Below are 6,010 nucleotides of genomic sequence, written 5' to 3'. Positions count from 1 at the left end.
AAAAGTGGCTACCGGAAAGGGTTTCTGCCTCTCTCATAACACTAGAATTTGGGGACATGCAATGAAGATTCAGGACACATAAAAGGAAGTTCTTATTTACACTGCGTACAGTTAGACTTCGGAACTCCCTCCCACAGGAGGCCATGATGGCTGCTAACTCGGGTGACTTTGAAAGGGAATTAGAGAAACCAGTGGAGGCAGCGAACATCCTGTACAAGTGCCTGGAGGCAGTTGGTGGATGGATAGCGGCTAATGGATTGAGGTTGAATCCTGACAAGACAGAAGTACTGTTCTTGGTCTTGCCAGAGTGGTGCATGCTCTGGTTATCTCCCGCTTGGACTACTGCAATGCGCTCTATGTGGGGCTACCTTTGAAGGCGACCTGGAAACTACAAATAATCCAGAATGCGGCAGCTAGACTGGTGATTGGGAGCGGCTACCAAGACCATATAACACCGGTCTTGAAAGACCTACATTGGCTCCCGGTATGTTTCCAAGCACAATTCAAAGTGTTGGTGCTGACCTTTAAAGCCCTAAACGGCCCCGGTCCAGTATACCTGAAGGAGCGTCTCCACTCCCATCGTTCTGCCCGGACACTGAGGTCCAGCACCGAGGGCCTTCTGGCGGTTCCCTCGCTGCAAGAAGCCAAGTTACAGGGAACCAGGCAGAGGGCCTTCTCGGTGGTGGCACCCGCCTTGTGGAACGCCCTCCCACCAGATGTCAAAGAAAAAAATAATTACCAAACTTTTAGAAGACATCTGAAGGCAGCCCTGTTTAGGGAAGCTTTTAATGTTTAATAGGATATTGTATTTTAGTGTTTTGTTGGAAGCCGCCCAGAGTGGCTGGGGAAACCCAGACAGATGGGCGGGGTATAAATAATAAATTATTATTATTATTATTATTACTTATGGAGGAGAGTGGCCTATTGATGGCTACTGGCCACGGTGGTTGTGCTCTGCCTGCACAGTCAGAGGCGGCAATGCTTTCAAATACCGGTTGCCTGAAGCCACAGGAGGGGAGAGAGCTCTTGTGTTCGAATTCTGCTTGTGGGTTTCTCACAGGTATCCGGCTGTGAGAATAGGAGGCTGGACTCTGTTCGAATGGTGGTTCCGTATCACAGCTAGGATTGTCCTCAGGACAAGAACGAATGTCCTTTTCGGACAATTTGAAGAAATATTATGGTATGGCGAACTTGTGAGCAGGATTTGAGCTATGAGCAACAGAAGTAATTTGATCATACTATTGCGGTTATGATTTGATAGGTAGAAGGTAGGGTGCAGCAACTCTGTGGAAAAAGAGGCGGGAAGCCGACAAAAATGAGAGAAAAGGTGAAACTGTATTTTTATTCTGTAGGTTGAAAATGTTGAAACTTAATAAAATATAATCGGAAGGAAAAGATTGTCCTCGGGATCATTTGATGCTGTTGCTCTCATTTTGAAAAGGTATCTATCCATATTCTGCAAATATATATACTACACTGAAATGTTTAAACGTTTCTTTGCTTGTCCTTCAGTCTTCCTATCACGCTTGCCATCTTTTCCTGCCTCACCCCTTGAGACTTCCAGAATGTTCTTAACTGTTTTTACAGCATTTTTCTTAACTGTTTTTGATTACCCACAGGCTATGTAGGGATGGATGGAGCTCTCCACATCGGTCCTCTCTATTTATTTATTTACTTGTAGTATTCAAATGCCACTTATCAGGTGGAGCTCATAGAGCAGTTCGCAGAAGATTATTACAACAAAAGGCACCGGTTGTTTTTTGTTTGCTGTTTTAAGTTATGAAAGAATGGAAAAGACAACTTGTTTGCTAAGGGGAAAGCTTTTAATGCTTCTTTGCCACTTGTCCTTCAGATATCCCTGTGGTGGCAGTTGGTGGCAGGGGGAAAGGAAGGGGGCACATTTCTGCCGCAATTTGTGATTTGAACTTTTTTAAAAAAATAAATAAATACAAATATTCTTGAACATTTGGCAGGAAAGGGATCTCAGGGTTTCATGGCAGTTCGCTTGGTGAAAATGTCATCCCAGTGTATGACAAGTGTGAAAAAGGCAAAGTCTGTTCCTTTGCAGAGGGGAATTGAAAATAAAACTGCCACTCTGCCACAAAGATATAAAGAAGCTTTTTAAGGTCTAATGTTTTATTATGTTTTTATATATGTTGGAAGCTGCCCAGAGTGACTGGGGCAACACAGTCAGATGAGCAAGGTACAAATAATGTTGTTGTTGTTGTTGTTGTTGTTGTTGTTGTTGTTGTTGTTGTTGTTGTTGTTGTTGTACAACCATACTTGGAATGCTGTATACAGCTCTGGTTGCCTCCCTTAAAGAACAATATACATTTCTAATTTGTTTTTAAATATATGGAGATATTACTGCAAAGTGCTTTGATCTTTCTCATAGCGGTAAATAAACATGTTATCAATCAAGCAACAAAGCAGTCAATAAATTAAACAAATGAAGTAGAGAAATTTGCTGATGAATCTTCATGAGGATATAGCTGTTATAGCTTTCTACTATATTTTTCGCTCCATAAGACGCACCTGACCATAAGGCGCACCTAGTTTTTAGAGGGGGAATGCAAGAAAAATCCTTCTCTCTCCTCGGGGAAAAGCCCCCTGAGCCGCACACACGTTCTGCGTGGCTCTTTAAAGGGAGCGCGGCTCTTGGGGGCTTTTGCGGGAGGTGGGGGAAATGAGAGAGCCACGCTCTGCACTTCCCCCACCTCCAGCAAGAGCCACGGATAGCCGCGCGAAGCCTCCGCAGGGCAGCGGGATGAAGGCTCCCTGTGCCCTGCGGAGGCTTCACGTGGCTAAGCCAGAAGCGAGAACAGCGAGAGGGAACACTGGGCAGCACTCCCTCTCGCTGTTCTGGCTTCTGGCTTAGCCACGCAGCCTGCATTCGCTCCATAAGACGCACACACATTTCCCCTTACTTTTTTAGGAGGGAAAAAGTGTGTCTTATAGAGAGAAAAATACGGTATATATCTCACAACATTGCTACAAGATGTGGAGAACTGAATTTAGGAGTGTAAAAATGAGAAACCAGGTGAGTTTAAGTGACTTTTCCCTCCCTGGTGTGCACTAGACAGTCCTTTGGTCTGACGCTGAAAACTCCTCTTGACTTCTGAGGGACTACTGGAGTGTTAAGTGCTCATTTGACATCATTTGGCATCATCCTAGGGTGGGAACACCTGAGGGTGAGGGTCATCAAGCTCCACCCTCTGCGGCACAGAAATCCTGTCCACAGCTGTCTTTGGGTGGGCTTGAACCACCAACCTTCTGGTTAACAGCCCTGCGCACTGACCCACCAACACTCCTCAGTTCAAGATTTTTCTCCAGGACCATGAGATCTAGAAGCTTGGCGATGAGCGTTTTTGCTAACACATCTGGAAGCCAGATTCGGTTGCACCTTCCAGCTGCGAAACTTTCAAAGGAACCGAAGGAAGGGAACGAAGGAAGAGTTGGCGCCATGGATTAAAACGCTCTGGGCTTGTGAAAAGGCAATGAAGTACATGTAGCAATCGCCGTGGTTCTCATCGGACAGGTTTTTTTGCCGCCACAAAGAGAGGGTGTGGGAAAGCAGGCAAGGTGTGTCAGGAGGCCTGGAGGTGAGGTTCACGATGGCTGCATCATAATCACACCTGTAATTATGCCGTACAACCTTGATGGCAGAAAGTGAGAATGAATTAAAGAACCTTTTAATGAGGGTGAAAGAGGAGAGCGCAAAATATGGTCTGAAGCTCAACATCAAAAAAACGAAGATCATGGCCATTGGTTCCATCACCTCCTGGCAAATAGAAGGGGAAGAAATGGAGGCAGTGAGATATTTTACTTTCTTGGGCTCCGTGATCACTGCAGATGGTGACAGCAGCCACGAAATTAAAAGACGCCTGCTTCTTGGGAGAAAAGCAATGACAAACCGAGACAGCATCTTAAAAAGCAGAGACATCACCTTGCCAACAAAGGTCCGTATAGTTAAAGCTATGGTTTTCCCAGTAGTGATGGAAGTGAGAGCTGGACCATAAAGAAGGCTGATCACCAAAGAATTGATGCTTTTGAATTATGGTGCTGGAGGAGACTCAAGAGAGTCCCATGGACTGCAAGAAGATCAAACCTCTCCATTCTGAAGGAAATCAGCCCTGAGTGCTCACTGGAAGGACAGATTGTGAAGTTGAGGCTCCAATACTTTGGCCACCTCATGAGAAGAGAAGACTCCCTGGAAAAGACCCTGATGTTGCGATAGATGGAGGGCACAAGGAGAAGGGAACGACAGAGGACAAGATGGTTGGACAGTGTTCTCGAAGCTACCAGCATGACTTTGACCAAACTGCGGGAGGCAGTGGAAGACAGGAGTGCCTGGCATGCTCTGGTCCAGGGAGTCACAAAGAGTTGGACACGACTAAACAACTAAACAACAACACAACTTGTATACAGTGAGATTACGCAAACACCGCCCACTCAGGTCTGTAGGGATGATCGCGGAGTGGGGAGTGGGGTCCAGAGGGAGCACACTTCCCACCCGCAGGCAGCCACAGCTGTCTGAACATTGTACCCTCTGTCTAACCTTTTGCAATCTCAGTAGTCTGTGGTGTCCTGTCTGTGATCTTTGTCTCTGAGACCTTTTGTCTCCTTCGTCATACACTGTGCAAGGGGAAAATGACGCTGTGGAAACAGGTGCCAAAATAACTTTGTACCACCCCACGATCTCGGGACCGGAAGATTTGTAAAGGTCACAGCCCCAAATGTATCTGCCTGGTTTGCATATTTGTCTCAATAAAAGGAGGCTCCAAAGGGCTGGCCGGCAGCTTGCATGCAGCTCACCTGTGCGCAGCTCACCTGCATTATCGACTCCTGCCTCATGTCCATCACTTCACGGCTCTCTTAGTCTTAATTCCCCTCGTTTACTGACACGCAGACCCATCAAACCCGAAAGTCAGTTGCCCTGTTGTTATCTTTTCATTCAGCAGCCTAACAGCCCACGGATAGAAGCTGTGTGGCCGCCGTGCGCGAGCGGCGGCCTGTACGGATTTGCGCATGTGCGGTATACCATACAGACTGCGCATGTGTGGCATTCTGTATGGCCGCCACATGTGTGCACTCCGTATGGGATTCAGTCTGTACGGAAGCAAAGTTCTTAACCCGAGGTACTATTTCTGGGTTAGCGGAGTCTGTAACCTGAAGCGTATGTAACCTGAAGCGTATGTAACCCGAGGTACCACTGTATAGCATATTCAACACAAAAAATTGTGACTATTTGTTGTTGACAAAGGACAGCTGGACATAGAAAGGGCCCCATTACCTTCAGTAGCTAAGGGCCCCAATTAACCTAAATCCGGCCCTGGTTGTGGTGGATATTGGTTCTCACCACTTGCCATCCGCATCAGCGGGGCTGAGTTTCCACCACTCATTTGAAGCCCCACAATTACCAGCTGCTTGCCTGGTTAGAGGCAGTGCTGATAACACCCAGGTTGCAGGTTCGACCCCCGTATGGGGCAGCTGCATATTCCTGCACTGCAGGGGACTAGAAAATGATCCACGGGTCCCTTCCAACAGATTCCATGATTCCCTCTTTAAGCAGTCATGGTTTCCTGCAAAGGATTCTGGAACCTGGGAAGAATGCGGATTGCTATTAGGAAACCTAACGTTCCCAGAGTGCTTCAATAATTAATCCCTCTTCCCATGGAACTCTGGGAGCATGGAAATCTGCATTGCTTGTTGCAATTAGGGTTATAATTAGGGTTGTAATGCACCCCTAATTATTATTCCTGGATAATTATAAGATGATGTAATAATAATACATAATAATTTATTCTTTATACCCCACCTATCTGCCTGGGTTTCCCCAGCCACTCTGGGCGGCTCCCAACAGAATATTAAAAATGCAGTGGTACCTCTGGATGCGAACGGGATCCGTTCCTGAGTCGCGTTCGCATCCTGAAGTGAACGCAACCCATGTCTGCGCATCTGCACGTGCACGGGTCACAATTTGCCACTTCTGCGCATGCGCATGACGTCA

Source organism: Podarcis melisellensis (assembly GCF_964234715.1).
Source record: "Podarcis melisellensis genome assembly, chromosome: 16".
Taxonomy (NCBI): domain Eukaryota; kingdom Metazoa; phylum Chordata; class Lepidosauria; order Squamata; family Lacertidae; genus Podarcis; species Podarcis melisellensis.
Note: the sequence above shows the minus strand (reverse complement) of the source record.